Here is a 24,529-nt window from a genome sequence, read left to right on the forward strand (position 1 = left end):
GATGAAGCAGATAGCAATATTTCTCCAACGTCAAAATACAACACAATGCTTTACTGTGTTACTGTGGCTGAGATGTGCACTTATAAGTGTTGTGATTGACTAAAAAACACAACTGTGCATTTGGTGGCGCACTACTGAGATGTTTTCATTGCATAATAAAGTTAGTATGTATAGTACTATGAAATGTTGTTTGTGGAATAAAATATAGATCACAAGAATGATTGATTGATTGATAGATAGACAGATGATAAATAGATAGATAATAGATAGATATATATGAGCTATGAGATATATATGAGGTATATATGAGAAAGATAGATAGAGAGAGATTAGATAGATAGATATAAATATATGACAGATAGATATGAGATAGATAGATATGTAATAGATAGATATGAGATAGATAGATATGAGATAGATAGATACAGAAATCCCAAATAGAACAGCACAACCGCTCCGATTTTGTCCGTAGTTAGGTGCACACCTTCATTCAGATTCCTGGTCAGGTAACCCCATGTATATCCATAGGAAAAAGATCACAGCACACAAAGAGGTCTTGGGCTAAAAAAAAACGTGTGGTGTTTATTCCATCCTCTTACAAAACAATGCAATGTTTCCGCGGCCTCATGCTTAAAAAAGGCGGATGTAAGAGGATGGAATAAACACCACAGGTTTTTTTTTAGCCCAAGACCTCTTTGTGTGCTGCGATCTTTTTCCTATAGATAGATAGCTATGTGATAGATAGATAGATAGATAGATAGATAGATAGATAGATATGAGATAGATATATGATAGATAGATAGATAGATAGATAGATAGATATGAGATAGATGGATATGAGATAGAGGGATAGATAGAGAGATAGAGATAGATAGATATGAGATAGCTAGATAGATAGATAGATAGATAGATAGATAGATATGAGATAGATATGAGATAGAGGGATAGATAGAGAGATAGAGATAGATAGATATGAGATAGCTAGATAGATAGATAGATAGATAGATATGAGATAGCTAGATAGATAGATATGAGATAGATAGATAGATATGAGATAGATAGATAGATAGATAGATAGATAGATAGATATGAGATAGATGGATATGAGATAGAGGGATAGATAGAGAGATAGAGATAGATAGATATGAGATAGCTAGATAGATAGATAGATAGATAGATAGATATGAGATAGATATGAGATAGAGGGATAGATAGAGAGATAGAGATAGATAGATATGAGATAGATAGATAGATAGATAGATAGATAGATAGATATGAGATAGCTAGATAGATAGATATGAGATAGATAGATATGAGATAGATAGATAGATAGATAGATAAAGATAATAGATATGAGATAGATAGATAGATAGATATGAGATAGATAGATGATAAATGGATAGATATGAGATAAATAGATATGAGATAGATAGATATGAGATAGATAGATAGATAGATAGATAGATATGAGATAGATACAGACAAAGAATAAGTCAGCCAGCACTTTAGTTGATACCAAACTATTATATGGACCTGGCCTACAGGTGCACGCTACTAGGCTAGATATACAGCAACAGAAGAATGCAGCAGCACACTGCCAGCACAAGGATATAGGTGCAACAAGACGGTCCAAGCTATTTGACCGCCGGCGGAGACAAATTTGCGAGCTAAGTGCCTCACTATTTCATAGTTTCACATTTGCATCTATTACATCATAGCTGTATAGCTCTTCATGTTTTAACTGCATATTCATGTTGCACCTATATCCTTGTGCTGGCAGTGTGCTGCTGCATTCTTCTGTTGCTATGAGATAGATAGATACAATTCCAATATATGCAGCACACCAGGTAGCAAGAAGAAATGATGTCAGGGTGCAAGCAAACTAGAGCCTCGGCCGGCTGGCTCCTTCATCCACATATCCAAAATAGATGCAGCACACCACCGGATTCAATACAAAGTGAAGAGGTTTATTCCATGATGTATTACAGACAACGTTTCACCAGCCTCACTTGAAAAAGCCAGCTTTTGTATTGTATTGAATCCGGTGGTGTGCTGCATCTATTTTGGATATGTAGATAGATAGATAGATTTATATGAGATAGATAGATAGATATGAGATAGATAGATAGATAGATATGTGATAGATAGATGATAGATAGATATGTAGATATAGATAATTGATATGAGATAGATAGATATGAGATAGAGGGATAGATAGATAGATAGATATGAGATAGATACATAGGAGATAGATAGATGATATATATATATATATATATATATATATATATATATATATATATATATATATATGAGATAGATAGAGATGAGAGAGATAGATAGATATGTAGATATAGATAATAGATCCGAGATAGATAGATCGATATGAGATAGATAGATAAATATAGATAATAGAAATGAGATAGATAGATAAATAGATATAGATAATAGATATGTGATAGATATGAGATAGATAGATAGATAGATAGGAGATAGATAGATATGAAATAGATAGATATGAGATAGATGATTGATAGATAGATAGATATAGATAATAGGCATGTGATAGACATGAGATAGATAGGAGATAGATAGGAGATAGATAGGAGATAGATAGGTTATAGATAGATAGACCTGTGTGGGATCCACCAATTTCCGAAAGAAAAGTTCACAGCATTTGTCATGAATATGAATAATGTATTTCCTTGCCTCTAGATAAAACATTTGGAATCAATGCTGTGTATAAATCAAGCTTTACAGATAGAATTTATAGCCAACACAAAATTAAGCTGCAATGTTGTATTCAGCAATACCAGTGCTATGTCCATAATGGTAAAGGAAAAGTGCTTCATCAGGACCCTATCTAAAATAGATTTTTAATAGAAAGAAAATGTTTACAGCCATAAATCATGTCTGTTTTCTGTAGGAATGGTGTAGAGAATGCTACTCCACTGGGATCCGAGTGAACACTATAAGCTCATTTTATATCCTGGTACATAAACTCTTATATAGTTCCAAACTGCAATTGAGGTCAACATGGACAAACTGAATAAGCATATATATATATATATATATATATATATATATATATATATATATATAGTGAAAAGTGCTTTTCATAAGCTTATTTGGAAAAGTCCTCCAGCGCACCACTTTATATTACTTGCACCGGATTATGCACATTAATGATTGTAATTATTAATATAATTAGTAGTACAAAATCATCTGACAAGAAAATCACTATAGTGCATCAGGAAAAAATCATTACATGGTATTCTTCATGTTTTAACATAATTACTGTGTAAAAGTATCTGCAAATTCAGTGAATGCCAAGCGTAGATGTTTGGATCAATAATCTTTGGTATCACAGCAGTTTTGAGGTTAATGAATGGTGTTATCTATAGTCAGTTAACTATAGCTACATTACTGAGAGTCCACTTAGGGCTCATGCATGCAGCTAAATTACTGTTCCATACGACCTCTGTATTAGTATCCCATGCAGAAAAACCTGAAAACATGACCTGTTGGGAGTACTCAAGAACCATGCTTGGGAAGCATTGTTCTACATTGAAGAATTTTAAGGCATTCCAAGGGTAAACTGCAATAATCTTTTGGGCATCAAGAATATGTTCGTGTATGCACTTTTTCAATTCCCGTTGTGTGCAACCAACATAAGGCAGATCACACCCAGTGCATGAAGCTTTGCTACTTTGGTTTGAATTCAGACTGGACATTAATGAAGTTGTTTATAAATAGCCGATCTTGGAGATAATATGTTATGCAAAGTTGAAGATGTTTTATATGAAACATTACATCCATCTTTCAAAATGTGCTTAAGAATACGGTCATGAAACAACACATTCAACTATTTACTTATCTGTCTAATGTGGCTAGATTCTACACTGTATCTGTAGGTTTAGTATAAGACTAAATACTGTATTATTGTATGCTGTCTACAGATCAGATGTTTGTTTGAGATGCACCTTATTCCTTGCCTGACCCCTATGGAGATACCCTTAAAGGGGTACTCAGCCCCTGAAGGATAGGGGATAAGATGTCTGATTGCGGGGATAGGATAGGGCATAAGATGTATGAGCCCCAGCTGCACCCAGCATTCGTTTAGAGCATCAGGTGCCGCTCCGGAGGCTTCTGACATCACTGCTGTGCCCCACTCGTGATGTCACAGCCACGCCCACTCAATGAAAGTCTATGGGAACGGGCGTGAAGGCGGTCACACTCGCAAGTACCCAGACTACCCCTTTAATGGTATGAATTGAATGACAGGAATTTGCTTTCAGAATAGCATTACCCAAACTTTTTTTTTGTAAATGGTGGTAACCAATTCACTATTGTTCTTATTAGTGTGAAAGCTTACGGTCAAAAAACATTGTTTACTTTTTATTCTAAGAATATGTAAAAGGCGACCAGTTCCATTATTATTGATGAAATGAATCAAGCACTGAATGGCCGCCACACTGGAACACCAAACAATAATTATGTCATCTATGTAGCGGCTGTATAATGCCACCTTTATCAGAAAAGGATTACATTTGGAAAAAAATATATTGGTCTTTCCACCATGCAACATATACGTTAGAGAATGATGGGGAAAACTTTGCTCCTGAACCTGTCCAGGCATTTGTATTAAATATACTGGGTTGGGGCGTGGCTTGGCGCTTGCTGGAGATGGCGGCTTAGGCTGAGAGCTCCGTGCCCGAGCGACTACTACAGCGACTTGTGGACTGTCCACAGCGAAGAATTACTACCCCACCTGATCCATACCACCAGCTATGTCCTATAGGAACAGAAAGAGGGTGAAATCTGGAGTGAAACTCCGAAAACTGACCGATTTCTACATCTCGGCAGATCCTCTGGACTCCCAAGATGGCGCTTCTTCTCCGGCGGCCTCGGAGTCCTCGGCGTGTCACCAAAGTCCGACTGCACACCTAACCGCTACACGCGCAGCTTGCAGAAGCTCCTCGGTACCTCCATCCTCACCACCGGAGGCCCCGGTGTCTTCGTCTGGGAGATCCGTGCTGGCAGCGGGAAGTCCTCATCGGGTCGCGGACAGGGCGTCTGCTTCAGCCCCTGCATCTCCCCTGTCTGGAAGCCCAGCGAAACAACGCCAGCGACTTCAGGAGGCGCCGGGGGTGAGTGTTTCTCCTGCCCCATGTATTGCAGACTGCCTAGCGAGCCACCCCACTAGTGAGGATCCGATTACGGGTCTTACTCTCAAAAACATGCTGGTTGCCTTACAACAATCCATCCATGCTGATGTTGCCTCCATGCTAAAACCGGTGCAATTAGACCTAGTGGAGGTGAAGCAGAGAGTCGGGCATGCTGAAACAAAGCTGGGTGAATATGCTACCTCACATAACGCCCTCATTGATGCACACTATGAGCTAGAAGCTGAGGTGGCTACCATGCGGGCTAAAATGGCGGATTTGGAGGACAGGTCCCGTAGAAATAATGTGAAGTTTAGAGGGGTACCAGAGTCTGTCCCCCCCTCCGCTCTAAAGAAGTTCTTGCAAGATTTCATCAAACAGCTACTGCCTAATTGCTCTCCTCTCGACCTGACTATTGATAGGGCACACAGGGTGCCTAAACCCAACCATCTGGCTGATGACATCCCCAGGGACGTACTGGCTAGATTGCACTACTTCCATGTTAAGGACGAGCTCATGGCTACCTCTCGGAGGGCTCCTCCACTGTCTGGGGACTTTGGAAAGATCACTCTCTTCACAGACCTCTCTGCTGCCACCCTGCAGCAGAGAAGATCATTTTTCCCTGTCACTTCCATACTGAGGAGGAACAAGATCATGTATCGTTGGGGGTTCCCTGTTCGTCTTTTAGTTCAAAAAGACAACACTATGCATGTATTGAAAACGGTTGAGGAGGGTCAGCAGTTGCTAGCCAAATGGCGGCTGCTGGAAGAAAATGAAGCTCCTCCAAGTCGCCCTCCACCTAATAGGGTAGACCCGGTATGGTCTACAGTGGGATCTGTAAAATGAGTCCACACCGGTTATCCAAGGCACGGACCGGTCTGACTGGCTACACCGGCACAAGTAGACTATGTCCCCTGATGAGTTGTCTGCGGGAGCGGTACACTGCAGACTTTCCCACACTGATGCTATGCGTTGGTTCTTTTTATTTTTTTGTTTTACTTTATGTTTGTTTGTTCTGTTCTACTACTTTGTGTTGTTCTGTTCTAGGTGGATAGATTGTCTTCCAATTGCCCATGAGGTACTACAGTCTCAGTTATGTAAACAGATTAGGATGTATGCATTTTTAGCAGAGGATAAGTTGCTGTCATGGTGTTGACATTTGTGTCACTTAATGTAAATGGACTCAACAGTCCGTATAAAAGGGCGATGCTATGGTCTGAAATGAAACAACTAGGTGCTGATGTCATATGTATTCAGGAGACGCATCTTTTACAGGGTGACGCTCATAGATTAAAACACCCCCAATATGCTAATATTTTTCATTCCCATGCCTCCTCCAAGACAAGAGGTGTCTCAATTGCAATTAAAAATTCAGTGGCTTTCACTCTAAAGTCATGTATCGAGGACCCTTCGGGTAGATACATCATTTTGGTGGGATCCCTGAATAATATACTCTATACACTTGTATCGGTCTACGCTCCTAATAGGGGTCAGGGGAGGTTTCTGAACAAAATACTTAAGAGGGTAAAACGCTGCTGTGAAGGCAGGCTGCTGGTATGTGGAGACTTCAACACTGTGATGGACGGGGAGTGGGATAGCACTAAGGGGTTCCATTCGGGCTCCTCTGATTTCATTAAAATTCTTCATGGTGCTGATTTGTTTGATGTCTGGAGAACCCAGCATAGCGGCGAGAGGGATTATTCCTTCTTCTCGTCGGCCCATAATAGTTACTCCCGACTAGATTTTTTCCTATTAGACAGAGCACTATTACTAGACGTGCTTACGTCTTCTATTGGTCAAATAAAATGGTCGGATCATGCACCAGTTCTGCTAACGATTAAAGAAACCTCATGTGTACCTCTGACGTACCTTTGGCGTACAAACCAATTCCTGTTACACCACCCCGTCCACTCGCAAGTGTTGGAGTCTGACCTAAGAGAATATTTTGACATACATTCCTGCACTACCACACCTGCTGAAACTATTTGGAATGCCCATAAGGCGTTCATCAGGGGCACATTCATTAAGCTAGGCTCCAAACTGAAAGCCGCTAGGACAGCTGAAATGAATAGGTTACTTCAAGATATCCGAGACATAGAGTCCCTCAATAAATCCTCCCAAACCCTAGCACTTAAAACACGTTTGTTAGAACTAAGAACTACACTGAGGGAGAGACTATTCGTTGACCATGAACGACGGTTACGGAGAATGAAAGCAACTTACTACACCTGCTCCAATAAGGCTGGCAAACTGTTAGCCTTTGCACTTAAACGTAGGCAGGCCAAATCAAACATCCCTTTCCTCTGGAATCAGGATAAATCAGCCAAGCTGACACATCCGAAGGAAATAGCAAACCGATTTAAAACCTATTATGAATCTCTATATAATCTTAGGGATGACGCCAATACCCCTCAGCCGACAAGTGACACCATAGAGGACTTCCTAACATCAATTAAGCTCCCCTCTTTACAACCCGACCACCTCACTATCCTCAACTCCCCTATCACTACTGACGAGCTTACTAGGACCATAAAATCCCTCCCCATGGGGAAGTCGCCGGGGCCGGATGGTCTGACTAATGAGTATTTTAAAGCCTTTACCTCGGTTCTGGTGACCCCCATGCTGAACCTCTTTCAACATGCCATAGACCATGGTTCATTGCCCACAGAAAATCAACAGGCACTAATTGTTGCCCTAACTAAGCCCGGAAAGGAACCTGATACCCCCCAAAATTTCCGCCCCATATCTTTGTTAAATTGTGATGTTAAGATATACGCAAAACTGCTTGCGTCTAGACTCTCTCAAGTTCTCCCATATCTAATTGCTACAGACCAAACTGGATTTGTAAAGAACCGTCAGTCCTCCGATAATTCCCGCAGGGCCCTCAATCTTATACATTACATCAACCACCACAAGTTGCCAGCCCTCTTAGTTGCTTTAGACGCGGAAAAAGCGTTTGACCGCATACACTGGTCTTATGCCTTTAAAGTCCTTGAAGTAATGGGTTTCTATGGCCCCATAGTATCAGCAATTAATGCTCTATATACACACCCCACCGCTGCCGTCTATGTCAATGGAACTCTATCAGACTCCTTCCGCCTGACCAATGGGACTAGACAGGGTTGCCCCTTGTCGCCCCTTTTGTTTATTCTCTCTCTGGAACCTTTGGCTCAGGCGGTACGGACACATGTTGATATCCACGGCATACGTATGGGCAATCGCACACATGTTATATCACTTTATGCCGACGATATACTTTTATCTTTATCACACCCTGACAGTTCCCTCCCGGGGATACTTTCCTTACTGCAAAGATTTGGAGAAATATCATATTATAAACTGAACCAACTAAAATCCCAAGTACTACCCCTCCACCTTCCCCCCTCTTCCCTTGCTTCCCTTAAAAGGAAATACCAATTAGACTGGCAATCCGGTGGCATTAAATATCTAGGCGTTACTCTTACCCCCTGGCTTCACACTCTCTACAATGCTAATTACACTCCCTTTCTCCAATCTCTACAAGCAGAACTTACACAGATGGGCAGGGTTGAGGTTTCATGGCTTGGTAGAGTTGCGGCCTTTAAGATGTCCACGTTGCCCAAACTACTATATCTATTCCGAACATTGCCTATCACTATCCCATTATCTTTCTTCTCGAAGGTTAGAACATTGGTCAACTCTTATATTTGGGGAGGGTCCAGACCCCGCATCCATCACTCTATAGCGACTAAACAGAAGGGAGTGGGTGGTCTGGGAATCCCAGATATACGCAGGTATTACTTAGCCACATTGGTCTCTCTTTTACGGCCCCTGTGGGAGGACAACATGGCAATCCCATGGGTTGCTATAGAAAGTTTCTGTGCACGGGGAGTCAGCCCCAAAACCCTGCTGTACATATATGCATGGGGCATCACACCCCCTCCTACACTGTCACCCCTAACCCTGGCAGGGCTCCACTGTTGGAAATTGTCCCATTCCATGAGTTCGGCGAAAGACATATCCTGTAAATTACAGGCTCCATTGGAGCTGTTACGACTGGCTATACCTGACTTAGACGTGTCACCTTGGCTACAGTGTCGTATCACTACGGTAGGTCATTTATGTGAAGGTGATGCGATTCTTCCTTACCCCACATTGCAACACAAATACAACTTACCACCGCGCTTACTCTTTCCCTATCTTAGGATTAAAAATTTTATACAAAACTGCCGCCCCCCTCCACTGAACTCATCTTTGTTTAGAGCTTTTTCTCTTAGAAAGGTAGGTTTAAAACCCATCTACTCCGAATTAAGCTCTCATTGCGACCTCACACTTACACCGGTAATGAGAGCCTGGGAACTAGACCTTAATGAAGTGTTTACCCCTGCTCATTGGGCTTTGGCATACAAATATATCTATAAATCCCTTCAGAGTATGACTCACATTGAAGCGGCCATGAAAACCCACCTCAGGTGGTACCACACCCCTGCACGGCTCCACCGCATGTACCCGACTTGTTCTGATCTATGCTGGAGGGGTTGCTCATACAGGGGTACACTTTTACACATTTTGTGGAACTGCCCGATAATCTCATCATATTGGAAGGGCGTAGAACACCTCCTTACAGCTGTCCTTTCAATTAGAGTACAACTGACCCCAAGTCTAGCTTTATTGCTGATAGGTCTGGATCAATTTCCTCCCAACATCAGATGCCTGATATGTAAAATCTTAATAATAGCCAAATTGATTCTCACTAGGCATTGGAAAACTTCCACCAGCCCATCACTTAATGAGCTATGCACAGTTATTAATCATGCCTATGTCATGGAGGAGATCTGGGCGATAGGCCAAGGTCGACATCGCCGATTCCGTGAAATGTGGACCGGTTGGAAAAAATATTGGGATGGGACTAGATCCACTACCTCCTTACCAATACACTCCGTGATATGATAGAATGTTAGAGTTGACCACATGTCTCTCTGGGTATCCTGGGAGCCTTAGGCCTTCGTCCTTTTCCCTCTATTTCCCCACTCTCCATTTCCTTCCTCTTCTCCCTTTCCTACTTCCCTCCCCCTACCTCCCTCCCTTTGTGTTCTCTCCACTTCATATCGCACTCAGTACCCCGGGAACCCCTTGGAGTCCACCTTATCTTTTATCTTCTATTCCAGTAGTACCGTAATATGTCATACTCATAATCCTGGGTAGATGGGCTGTTTTCTCACTCTCCACCTTCGTTACTTAGGTTTACTGGTTATTTTATGGTTGTCTCATTTACCATCACAATTGTGAGATGTTTCTTTTATTACTTGTACATGTGGATGTACTGCATGTTGTTCAGAGCAGGTTTTCTATTCTAAGCTAATGGGGCGACCGTGGGAGTAAACTTTTCTGTATCTCCCCCATTATATGCATGTACTCCTGACCATGCTAACCTGCAAGTTATGTTTTATTTTTCCTTATTGTTTCTTTCCTTCACTTAACTTGTGTATACTATACATGTGATGTGAAACATGAATGAAAAAATCGGGTACTTGTTAAGACATGATTGATATGTTTGTACACTACCTATGAAGTATCCTGAATAAAATACTTTGAACCATAAATATACTGGGTTGTACACTGCTGAGGGAATGTTCACACACTATAAAAATACTAGAGTATTTTATTTGTGGACATATTTTCAGCCAATTACATTAAAATAATTGACAATTTATAAACTTTGTCAAACTGTTTTTGTCCATTTCTAAATAAAATATGACTGTATGTTTTATTGTGTGTGAACATATGCTTACTAGATGACTGTCCTACATAGCATATCCCCTTAATGGGCATGTAAAATTAGATTTTCAAACATTTTAGTGAATAGATGTTTTAATAAACAGCAAGAATATAGGAAATATATATAAAATATATATAAAATATGTGATGTGTCATTCGTTTGTAAAAGGAAATCGTTTTTAGGCATGTTCTGGTATTCATTCATGCTCTTATTGTGCAGTTTTGTATATAGTATGAAGCAAGCACAGTAAGTAAGTCCATCTGACCTCAGAGCGAGGGGTGCAGGCACTCTTTGTAGCAATTCACTATTAAATTATATACAGACTTTCAGTAGAATATCAACAATAGATGTCTTTTATCAGGAATTTGGAGATGTAGCCAATATTAATGGATTTTGTAATTTTACAAAACATACCATTCTAAACTTGACAATGATGTTATTCCATTAGGTATGAGCCCATCTGTGGACCTGAACACAATATATGTCTATATAAGTCTCTCTTGTAGTATGACAATGGTGCACCTGCAATTTAAAATGTAGATGAGGAGTCAGTACTGTATGCTCTGGTTGTAATTTCTCATAAAATATTGTAAGAATGTTAGAAATGTAAATGTAGCCAGCTTTATTAAAATATTTGGAAATGAAAATGGTTGATTTATAAAAAAAAAACTCATTTCTTTCTTACAGATGTGAAAATATTTCATACCAAGGTAAGTGTAAATACCATTTCTATATGATGAAATCTATTTATTGTTATCATTTTAGCACTTGATAATGCTCATAAATAAAGTGAAAACTAGAGATTGTCTAAACATTTTAATTACAGATGAGTATATATATATATATATATAGAGAGAGAGAGAGAGAGAGAGAGAGAGAGAGAGAGAGAGAGAGAGAGAGAGAGAGAGAGAGAGAGAGAGAGAGAGAGAGAGTCATGGCGGTAAACGTTGGCACCCCTGAAATTGTTTGCTCTATACCTGTTTATTCCCTTTGTGTGTATTGGAACTAAACCATAAAAGGGAGGGAAAAAAAGCAAATTGGGCATACTATAACACCAAATTCCAAAAATGGGTCGGACAAAATTATTGGCACCCTTAACTTAACATTTGGTTGCACACCCTTTGGAAAAATAACTGAAATCAGTCGCTTCCTATAACCATCAATAAGCTTCTTACACCTCTCAGCCAGAATGTTGGACCACTCTTCCTTTGCAAACTGCTCCAGGTCTCTCTTATTGGAATGTTACCTTTTCCCAACAACAATTTTAAAATCTCTCCATAGGTGTTCAATGGGATTTAGATCTGGACTCATTGCTGGGCATTTCAGAACTCTTCAGCGCTTTGTTGCCATCCATTTCTGGGTGCTTTTTGATGTATGTTTGGGATAATTGTCCTGCTGGAAGACCCACGATCTCGGACGCAAACCCAGCTTTCTGACACTGGGCTGTACAGTGCAACCCAGAATCAGTTGGTAATCCCCAGATTTCATGATGCCTTGCATACATTCAAGGCACAGAGGGAGCAACACAACCCCAAAACATCATTGAACCTCCACCATATTTCACTGTAGGTACTGTGTTCTTTTCTTTGTAGGCCTCATTAAGTTTTCGGTAAATAGTAGAATGATGAGCTTTACCAAAAAGCTCCATCTTGGTCTCATCTGTCCACAAGAAGTTTTCCCAGAAGGATTTTAGCTTACTCAAGTTCATTTTGGCAAAATGTAGTCTTGCTTTTTTATGTCTGTGTCAGCAGTGGGGTCCTCCTGGGTCTCCTGCCATAGTGTTTCATTTCATTTAAATGTCGACGGATAGTTCGCGCTGACACTGATGCTCCCTGAGCCTGCATGACAGCTTGAATATATTTGGGACTTGTTTGGGGCTGCTTATCCACCATCCAGACTATCCTGCATTGACACCTTTCATCAATTTTTCTCTTCTGTCCACACCCAGGGAGATTAGCTACAGTGCCATGGGTTGCAAACTTCTTGATAATGTTGCGCACTGTGGACAAAGGAAAATCTAGATTTCTGGAGATGGACGTGTAACCTTGAGATTGTTGATATTTTTCCACAATATTGGTTCTCAAGTCCTCAGACACTTATCTTCTCCTCTTTCTGTTGTCCATGCTTAGTGTGGCACACACAGACACACAATGCAAAGACTGAGTGAACTTCTCTCCCTTTTATCAGCTTTTAGGTGTGATTTTTATATTGCCCACACCTGTTACTTGCCCCAGGTGAGTTTAAAGGAGCATCACATGCTTGAAACAATCTTATTTATCCACAATTTTGAAAGGGTGCCAATAATTTTGTCCAGCCCATTTTTGGAGTTTGTTGTGATTTTATGTCTAATTGCTTTTTTTCCTCCTTTTTTGGTTTAGTTCCAAAACACACAAAGGGAATAAACATATGTATAGCAAAACATGTGTTACTGCAATCCTTTTCTGTGAGAAATACTTAATTTTCTTAGAAAATTTCAGGGGTGCTAACATATACGGCCATGACTGTATAATGTGTACCTAAAGTTGAATTCCGGAGGAAAAAAAAAAGTTTACAGATCAACTGGCTCTGGAAAGTTAAACAGATTTGTAAATTACTTCTATATAAAAATCTTAATCCTTCCAGTATTTCTCAGCTCCTGTATACTACAGAGGAAGTTGTGTAATCCTTGCCAATCTAACCACAGTGCTCTCCAGTGCTGTCCAAAGCAGGAGCAAACGACCATAGCAAACCTCTCCTGCTCTGGACAGTTCCTAACACAGACAGAGGTTGCACTGTGGTCAGACTGAAATAACTACACAACTTCCTCTGGAGCATAAAGCAGCTGATAAGTACTGGAAGAACTAATATTTTTAAATAGAAGTAATTTAAAAATCTGTTTAATTTTCTGGTACCTGTTGGCCTGTTCTTCAGAGTACCCCTTTAATTATGGTACTCTACAGTCTGCAAATGTGGAGCCGATGATAGGAAATAGAGCCTTTGACTTCCCTAGAAAATATTAGTTGATAATTTCCATCTTTATCTGTCTCATATTTTGAAAAACATGTCATTAAAGGCGCTACATGCATTTCATGGAATACACTGAAAAACCCAAATCAATTTACTTGTGTTTTCTTCTAATAAGGCTTGATATTCAAAGTAAAGAAATTCAGGAAATTTTAAATTTTCATTAGTTTTATTAATCTTGTTTCTGTAGTTGATTGGGTTATTTTTTTTTACTGTCGACTACTACTGTCTCCTATAACATTTAGTATTGTCTTTTCCCTTTTTTGAAAATGTTATTGTATGTCAGCAATGATAAACTTAGAACTTGTAGTCTACAGGTTATAGCTGTTGAACCTTGCTTTAGAAAAGGTTTTTAAATGTAGCAGGGCTGAACTGTTGACTGTAAGGGTACGTTCACACGAGCGGACCCACAGCGTATTTAACACTACGGATTCACCACTGAAGGTCCGCTGCATGGTGGCTTTACATGTGCCTGCTCGGAGTGGCAATACATCGCTACGAGCAGACACACTGAAGCGATGTGCGAGTCGCCGCATATGGGCGGTGTACTCACACACATCACAGCCATTCCCCCAGCTCCATGAGCTAGGCTGAGAGCTCCCGTGATGGATGAGCATACTGCTCATACTCGCTGCACTTCACATATCACAGTGTGTCTCGGCGTATTGCCGCTCCGAGCAGGCATATGTAAAGCCACCATGCAGCGGTCCGTCAGCGGTGGATCCTCAGCGTAAAATACGCTGTGGATCCGCTTGTGCAAACATACCCTTAGACTTAAAGTGAAAGCTACTAAGTAAAGATTAATTCTTCTGACTTTTGCATTTAAAGGGGTACTCTGGTGGAAAATCAACTGGTGCCAGAAAGTTAATCAGATTTGTAAATTAATTCTATCTAAAAATCTTAATCCTCTCAGTACTTATCAGCTGCTGTATAATATAAAGGAAGTTCTTTTCTTTTTGAATTTATTTTTTGTCTGACCACAGTTCTCTCTGCTGACACCTCTGTTCATGTCAGGAACTGTCCAGAGTAGGTGAAATTTACGATGGGCATTTGCTACTGCTCTGGACAGTTCCTGAGATGGACAGAGGTGTCAGCAGAGAGCACTGTAGTCAGACAGAAAAGTAATTCAAAAAGAAAATGATTTTCTCTGGAGAATACAGCAGTTGATAAGTACTGGAAGGATTAAGATTTTTAAATAGAAGTCATTTATAAATCTGTTTAACTTTCTGGCACCAGTTGATTTAAAAGAAAAAATAATAATTCCACCGGAGTACCCCTTTAAGCCTGGAAAATTGAAAAATCTCCTGATACATTATATAGCACAAAAATGCCCAAAGACTTCTTTTGTCAACATATCTAAAATATATGTTATTTTGAGAAGTTTGGCCGGTATCCATTGGGATTTCACAGCCCCAATAGTGTAAAAATAAAAATCATATAGAAGAAACATTTAATAATTTTTCAAACCATGATGACAGAGCAATGGTTTTATATTACCATGAGTATACGATGATATTTTTATTAGCAGGTTTATCAAATATATTTCACATGTTTGATCTTACTGTATATATTGTACATTTTAAACGTAAATTCAAATGCATGCATCTGTATACTATGATGTAATGAGCACATCAGGAATGGGGGTCATGAAACCTAAAGGGACTTTGTCAGCTCTATTTGGTGCTGAAAGCTGCAGACACTGTTGGATAGCTGTTAAGATATAAAAGCAAATTTTATCTTTCTAAGAGCTGATGTGGTTGTAAAAGTATAAACTTGCCTTTTAGGGTCTATCCACACGTACAAGATTTGATGCACAGGATTTCAGGCTGTGTTCAGTTTACATTGAAATCCGCAGCAGAAAATCCTGCGCAGGAAATCTGCACGTCAAATCTGCACAGAATACTGTACGTGTAAATAGACCATTAATTTGCCAGCAAAATGTCAAGAAGGAGGAGTTAAGTTTATCAAATCTCACAGCCTGGCAATCCCTTTTTGACTGAAGTGCAGTTCATAGTAAGTCAGTCAATGTGTGAAGGTGGGGCTGGGAGGTGAGAGCAAGTGAGGAGGCCTGCCAGGCTGCGGTACTTCAGCAACCTAGCTCTGCCTCCTTGACACTTGGCTAAGAAATAACAAAGGATGTTCTATAAGTGAGGCAGACACCATCAGTTAGTTTTTATAACCCTAGCAGCTATTCAATGATGTCTAAAGCTCTTAAAGGAGTACTCGGATAACTTTTCCCTATTCACAGGATAGGGAATTGGTGTCTGATTGCAGGGGGTCCAACCTCTGCCCCCCCCCCCATCTTCGGTACGGGGTTCAGTCAGTTACCCATCCTCGGCGCACTGTAGCCCCAACTTTTTGAAACGAGGAGGGGCGATAGCCTGCTCAGCAAATAACTAGCTAAAACGGGACAGTTAATGCGTTTTAGTTACCCGGAGTACTCCTTTAAGAACTGCAGACATCATTTGTATAAAAACTACTAGTATACATTTACTTTATTAAATTCTTTGTATGTTCATAACAAATGAAAGTCACAATTAAAAATATAGCATTCCCCTGTAGGGTAGGGTAACATGTTGCAGACCGGCCAATGACTGACCCTATAGTGTGCCTCCTGCTGTGCCTGCTTGTAGCAGTAATCCACTGCTATGAACAGACACACAGGGACGTGTGAGTCGCAGCATACATGCGCAGTGCACTCAGACATTGCGGCCGCACTCAGCTTAGCTCAGGGAGCAGGGGGAGCAACAGCAAGGTCTCTGAGTACCCTGCGCATGCGCGTGACGACTCACAGGTCCCTGTATGTCTGCTCATAGCGGCAGATTGCTGCTACGAGCAGGCACAGCAGGATGCACACTATAGGGCCAGTCATCGTTGGATTTGCAGCGTAAAATACACTGCAGGTCCGTTATGTGCGACCCTACCCCTATGAAACATTAACGGAAAACTGATCACCCGCACTACTAATCAATACAATGCATTATAGTGAACTGGATTGAAATCATGTATTATTCACCTTGACCACTGCTACTCTTCTAGAGATACACAGTGTATTAGCCAGAATTGCTAATATGTTAATCGCTGGCTTTGCGCAATGGAGATGGGAGACGGCAAACCCAGCATCCCTGCTTCCTTTCCCTTTGCTCCGATATGCCTATCCACCTCATGAATATTCATGGTAATCCCTTCGCACATGTGAGCATGTGTGGGTGGGTATATCGGAGTAGGGGGAAGGAGGCAGAGATGCTGGGCTCCCACCTCCAGCGAATAACATATTAATAATACCGGCTGAGTAATATATTAATCGAGTTTACCCCCATTATAAACCTGTGTATTGGGTTTAGTGCAGTGAATCGACTGTTAGTTACCCTTTAAGGCTTACCCAGGCCAGTTCTTTGGCCCCACAATGTATGTAACATACACAATATTTCAGTAGAAAGCGCAATGTGAGGTGTATTACTTTATCTCAGCAGCATGAACTGTATTGTAGTTTTAAAAGGTCCAATGAAATCCAATTTATTTTCACAATAGAACCGTTAATAGAAGAGCTACTCTAACAATAGATGAGTGTGTACATCCATTTGCAATGATATGTGTATACTGTTAAAACAATGTGTATTATATTTACAGTTCAATTTGCATTCTAAATAATGTTACATTAAACAAAGCTTTGATTATGAGAAAGGAAAGATGTTGGCTCCCATTCAGTTAGGAGCCAGACACAAGAAAATCTATTAGAAAGTAAATGTACAGTATGTTTGTATATTGAGGTTTTGGTGTGATGATGCATGCTATGGATTGATTGCATTCACTTTTTTAATGCAGTCGCTGTAATAGTTATATATAGTTATACTGTATGCTGGGTTTAAGCAATATGTTGAAAGCTCCAACACTAATAAACCTCAGTAATTATCATTGTAGTTGTCACATTTAAGAAAATACAGTCTCCATCCAAGTTTTAAGGCATTATGACAACCCTGAACAAAGCCAAATATCAGTGTTAATCTACTATAAGGTCTTACAGTCTCCACACAGTTATGTCCCTGTGCATGAAGAAGTGCTAGCAAAACAGTAATGCCAGCATACTCATATAATGTTGTCATACCCATACAAACAAACCAGTGCTTACCACATAGCTTGTGCTGTAATGTATTGTCATAGCAGTTCCCATAGTGTCAACCTTATATGGTGGTACCATTGTAACAGTGGTGTTATTAGTACTGAAAACCTGGATCATGCCAGTTCGCCAAATGTCCTATGGTGCTCTAGGTATCTTCAGACTCTTCCAACATCTCTTCCTTCACAGGCAATAGACTTGTCCCATGTCACACTATATCCATGCTTCTTTGTCAAGGAAATGACATGCAAATGTACTAAAAAAGACACAAGACAATTATGATCTTAATGTGCATTCTTAGGAGCTCCCTTTTCTGTTAATTTGCCAATGTAAAAGGATCAGCGATCAGTTGACGAATGAACAAATGCTTTCTTGTCAGCTGATTGAACCTCTAGTGCACCCAAGAAGATCTTTGTCATTGGCCGAACCTCGTCTGTGTGAACAGGTGATGTGCGGCCATCAATCACGAGGTTTAGGGCCACAAAAATGATCCAGTGATCATTTATGCTGTCTGGCCACATGACTGATAAAGCCACATAAGGCTCAAAGATCGACTCTTGTTATCGAGAATCCATCGGCACATGTAAAGCCATCAGTTCTTGTATGTTTATGATTAATAGTTCCCACCCCCCCAAAAAAAAATAAAAAAAATAAAAAATAAAAACAATGCAAGGTGATAAATGAATAAAAAAGTATACCTTATATGGTGGTACCATTGTAACAGTGATGTTACTAGTACTGAAAACCTGGATCCCCCCAATTTGCCAAATGTCCTATGGTGCTTCAGCATCCTTCAACATCTCTTCCTTCACAGACCTCTTCCTTCATGAATTATTAGTTTAAAGCCATGTATTGTGGTGCAGCCTGAGACATATTAGACCACTGTTGTGTGGCTTTTTACGATTTAGCATATCGGTCTTAATAAATCTCCCTCATAAAGTTTTGACACTTTTAACATTTAAACATTCCAGTAAAGAGTTAGGAAATTTTAAGTAGCAAGTTAACAACCTGCCATGAAGACATATTCATTCATCAGCATTTTCCAGCACTGATTTTACATACGACTAGTGATGGACGTAGGAGTTCCATAGAAAAAGTAAAATTAGGTCATTTTGATAAAGTTCTTTGCCCCACTCCCACTTTTGTTACTTGAGTACGTTTTACACTTTATTTGTTGAAACTGTGGATAACACATTCCTTTTTAGGGTCTTACCACTCCCTGAAATTGTGACTGGATCAATCTAGAATGGACCTCTATTCTTTGGGGGCCTCATTGTGTCCCAGTGGTCTATGTCTATGGTATATATGCCCTTGCACATGACTTTTATAGTCTGAAGGAAGTATATCCCACAAACAGCAGATTTAATTCAGCAAAAAAATCTCTGTACATAACATTTTTATAAGATAAAGTGAAAAATCCCTGTTACCTGATAACGCAAATCTGGCTTGTATCATATATTATTTTTTTTTTCTAGGGTAAGTAAACTCGACAGAAAGGCTTTATTGTTTTAATGTTACATTTTGCTGAAAAGTCACTTTCCAAAGCCAATACTACTAGGAACAATTTCTGCAATGTAGCCTGGCACATTATAATCCATAGCTACATTCCTATAAATACAATGGTATATACTGAAAGAATGGGAATATTGAAAGAATGGGGGGAAAAACAAGACGAATGCACCTTTCCTGGCATTGGGTGCAATATAAAGGTAACAATTTACCTACGTATGGATCCGAGTAGCAATGCACAGCTATAAATGTCATAAAGGAAAACTGAATGGCATATTAAAAACTGCTTTTACTGGGTAATAATAAGAGAGGCAGCAGTCAAGGTAATTTTATGTTACTTAGAATTTTAACAATAAAACTATAGGGAAATGTCTATTAAAATCTATTTGGTTACTTTTAAGATTTGTTAAAGCTTTTAGTGACTGTCACGATGCCGGCTGGCAGGTAGTGGATCCTCTGTGCCAGAGAGGGATTGGCGTGGACCGTGCTAGTGGATCGGTTCTAAGCCACTACTGGTTTTCACCAGAGCCCGCCGCAAAGCGGGATGGTCTTGCTGCGGCGGTAGTGACCAGGTCGTATCCACTAGCAACGGCTCACCTCTCTGGCTGCTGAAGATAGGCGCGGTACAAGGGAGTAGGCAGAAGCAAGGTCGGACGTAGCAGAAGGTCGGGGCAGGCAGCAAGGATCGTAGTCAGGGGCAACGGCAGAAGGTCTGGAAACACAGGCAAGGAACACACAAGGAACGCTTTCACTGGCACAAGGCAACAAGATCCGGCAAGGGAGTGCAGGGGAAGTGAGGTGATATAGGGCAGTGCACAGGTGAACACACTAATTGGAACCACTGCGCCAATCAGCGGCGCAGTGGCCCTTTAAATCGCAGAGACCCGGCGCGCGCGCGCCCTAGGGAGCGGGGCCGCGCGCGCCGGGACAGAACAGACGGAGAGCGAGTCAGGTAGGGGAGCCGGGGTGCGCATCGCGAGCGGGCGCTACCCGCATCGCGAATCGCATCCCGGCTGGCAGCGGAATCGCAGCGCCCCGGGTCAGAGGACGTGACCGGAGCGCTGCAGCGGGGAGAGTGAAGCGAGCGCTCCGGGGAGGAGCGGGGACCCGGAGCGCTCGGCGTAACAGTACCCCCCCCCCTTGGGTCTCCCCCTCTTCTTAGAGCCTGAGAACCTGAGGAGCAGACTTTTGTCTAGGATGTTGTCCTCAGGTTCCCAGGATCTCTCTTCAGGACCACAACCCTCCCAGTCCACTAAAAAAAAATTTTTCCCTCTGACCTTTTTGGCAGCTAAAATTTCTTTGACCGAGAAGATGTCCGAGGAGCCGGAAACAGGAGTGGGAGGAACAGATTTGGGAGAAAAACGGTTGAGGATGAGTGGTTTGAGAAGAGAGACGTGAAAGGCATTAGGGATACGAAGAGAAGGAGGAAGAAGAAGTTTATAAGAGACAGAATTGATTTGACACAAAATTTTGAAAGGACCAAGATAGCGTGGTCCCAACTTGTAGCTAGGGACACGGAAGCGGACATATTTAGCGGAGAGCCATACCTTGTCTCCAGGGGAAAAAACGGGAGGAGCTCTTCTTTTCTTATCCGCGAACCTCTTCATGCGTGAAGAAGCCTGTAAGAGAGAATTTTGGGTCTCTCTCCATATAATGGAAAGGTCACGAGAAATTTCATCCACAGCGGGCAGACCAGAGGGCAAGGGGGTAGGGAGGGGGGGAAGAGGGTGACGGCCGTACACCACGAAAAATGGGGATTTGGAGGAAGATTCAGAGACCCTGAAGTTATACGAGAATTCGGCCCATGGAAGGAGATCTGCCCAGTCATCCTGGCGGGAGGAAACAAAATGTCGCAAATAATCACCCAAGATCTGGTTAATTCTTTCTACTTGTCCATTGGACTGGGGATGATATGCAGAGGAAAAATTTAATTTAATCTTGAGTTGTTTACAGAGAGCCCTCCAGAATTTAGACACGAATTGGACACCTCTATCCGAGACAATCTGCGTAGGCAACCCGTGAAGACGAAAAATGTGTACAAAAAATTGTTTAGCCAACTGAGGCGCAGAAGGAAGACCAGGAAGAGGGATGAAATGTGCCATTTTGGAGAATCGATCAACGACCACCCAAATAACAGTGTTGCCACGGGAAGGGGGTAAATCAGTAATAAAATCCATACCAATCAGAGACCAAGGCTGTTCGGGGACAGGCAGAGGATGAAGAAAACCAGCGGGCTTCTGGCGAGGAGTCTTATCCCGGGCACAGATAGTGCAGGCTCGCACAAAGTCCCCAACATCCGTCTCCAGAGTCGGCCACCAATAGAAGCGGGAGATGAGTTGCACAGATTTCTTGATGCCCGCATGACCTGCGAGATGGGAGGAGTGACCCCATTTGAGGATTCCGAGGCGTTGGCGTGGAGAAACAAAGGTCTTTCCTGGAGGAGTCTGCCTGATGGAGGCAGGAGAAGTGGAGATCAGGCAGTCAGGTGGAATGATGTGTTGCGGAGGGAGATCAACTTCTGAGGCATCCGAGGAACGAGAGAGAGCATCGGCCCTAATGTTCTTATCGGCAGGACGAAAGTGAATCTCAAAATTAAATCGGGCAAAGAACAGAGACCACCGGGCCTGGCGAGGATTCAGCCGTTGGGCAGACTGGAGGTAGGAGAGGTTCTTGTGGTCGGTGTAGATAATAACAGGAAATCTTGATCCCTCCAGCAGATGCCTCCATTCCTCAAGTGCTAATTTAATGGCTAGAAGCTCTCGATCCCCGATGGAGTAGTTCCTCTCCGCTGGAGAGAAGGTCCTAGAGAAAAAACCACAAGTGACAGCATGCCCGGAAGAATTTTTTTGTAGAAGAACAGCTCCAGCTCCCACTGAGGAGGCATCAACCTCCAATAGGAAGGGTTTGGAAGGGTCAGGTCTGGAGAGCACGGGAGCCGAAGAAAAGGCAGACTTGAGTCGTTTAAAGGCGTCTTCTGCTTGAGGAGGCCAGGACTTGGGATCAGCATTTTTTTTGGTTAAAGCCACGATAGGAGCCACAATGGTAGAAAAATGTGGAATAAATTGCCTGTAATAATTGGCGAACCCCAAAAAGCGTTGGATAGCACGGAGTCCGGAGGGGCGTGGCCAATCTAAGACGGCAGAGAGTTTGTCTGGATCCATCTGTAGTCCCTGGCCAGAGACCAAATATCCTAGAAAAGGAAGAGATTGGCATTCAAACAGACATTTCTCAATTTTGGCATAGAGTTGATTGTCACGAAGTCTCTGAAGAACCATACGGACATGCTGGCGGTGTTCTTCTAGATTGGCAGAAAAAATTAGGATATCGTCCAGATATACAACAACACAGGAGTATAACAGATCACGAAAAATTTCATTGACAAAGTCTTGGAAGACGGCAGGGGCGTTGCACAGGCCAAAGGGCATGACCAGATACTCAAAGTGTCCATCTCTGGTGTTAAATGCCGTTTTCCACTCATCCCCCTCTCTGATGCGGATGAGGTTATAGGCGCCTCTTAAGTCCAATTTAGTAAAGATGTGGGCACCTTGGAGGCGATCAAAGAGTTCAGAGATGAGGGGTAAGGGGTAGCGGTTCTTAACCGTGATTTTATTAAGACCGCGGTAGTCAATGCAAGGACGTAGGGAGCCATCTTTTTTGGACACAAAGAAAAATCCGGCTCCGGCAGGAGAGGAGGATTTACGGATAAAGCCCTTTTTTAGATTCTCCTGGACGTATTCAGACATGGCAAGAGTCTCTGGGGCAGAGAGAGGATAAATTCTGCCCCGGGGTGGAGTAGTGCCCGGGAGGAGGTCGATAGGACAATCATAAGGCCTGTGAGGAGGTAGAGTCTCAGCTTGTTTTTTGCAGAAAACATCCGCGAAGTCCATATAGGCCTTAGGGAGACCGGTTACTGGAGGAACCACAGAGTTACGGCAAGGGTTACTGGGAACCGGTTTTAGACAGTTCTTGGAACAAGCGGACCCCCAACTCTTGATCTCCCCAGTGGACCAATCCAGGGTTGGGGAATGAAGTTGAAGCCAGGGAAGTCCAAGGAGAATTTCCGAGGTGCAATTGGGGAGGACCAAAAGTTCAATCCTCTCGTGATGAGATCCGATGCTCATAAGAAGGGGTTCCGTGCGGAAACGTATGGTACAGTCCAATCTTTCATTATTTACACAATTGATGTAGAGGGGTCTGGCGAGACTGGTCACTGGGATGTTGAACCTGTTGACGAGAGAGGCCAAAATAAAATTTCCTGCAGATCCAGAGTCCAAGAAGGCCACAGCAGGGAAGGAGAAGGCAGAGGCAGACATCCGCACAGGCACTGTAAGACGTGGAGAAGCAGAGTAGACATCAAGGACTGTCTCACCCTTGTGCGGAGTCAGCGTACGTTTTTCCAGGCGGGGAGGACGGATAGGACAATCCCTCAGGAAGTGTTCGGTACTAGCACAGTACAGGCAGAGGTTCTCCATACGGCGTCGTGTCCTCTCTTGAGGTGTCAGGCGAGACCGGTCGACCTGCATAGCCTCCACGGCAGAAGGCACAGGAACAGATTGCAGGGAACCAGAGGAGAGAGGAGCCGAGGAGAAGAAACGCCTCGTGCGAACAGAGTCCATATCTTGGCGGAGTTCCTGACGCCTTTCGGAAAAACGCATGTCAATGCGAGTGGCTAGGTGAATAAGTTCATGTAGATTAGCAGGAATTTCTCGTGCGGCCAGAACATCTTTAATGTTGCTGGATAGGCCTTTTTTGAAGGTCGCGCAGAGGGCCTCATTATTCCAGGACAATTCTGAAGCAAGAGTACGGAATTGTACGGCATACTCGCCAACGGAAGAATCACCCTGGACCAGGTTCAACAGGGCAGTCTCAGCAGAAGAGGCTCGGGCAGGTTCCTCAAAGACACTTCGGATTTCCGAGAAGAAGGAGTGTACAGAGGCAGTGACGGGGTCATTGCGGTCCCAGAGCGGTGTGGCCCAT

At 42.1% G+C, this 24,529-nt stretch overlaps 1 protein-coding gene across 41 annotated transcripts in view; it reads left to right on the forward strand.

Moving 5' to 3' along the window:
* Positions 1-24,529, forward strand: part of PTPRD (protein tyrosine phosphatase receptor type D) — a 1,959,121-nt gene that overhangs the window by 252,748 nt on the left and 1,681,844 nt on the right. For all 41 annotated transcript variants that reach the window (XM_056521458.1, XM_056521449.1, XM_056521479.1 and 38 more), the window contains exon 3: positions 11,611-11,633. The gene's annotated coding sequence lies outside the window, so the exon portion shown is untranslated. The remainder of the gene's footprint in view (positions 1-11,610; positions 11,634-24,529) is intronic.

This window comes from Hyla sarda, chromosome 1 (genome assembly GCF_029499605.1).
Source record: "Hyla sarda isolate aHylSar1 chromosome 1, aHylSar1.hap1, whole genome shotgun sequence".
Classification (NCBI taxonomy): Eukaryota; Metazoa; Chordata; class Amphibia; order Anura; family Hylidae; genus Hyla; species Hyla sarda.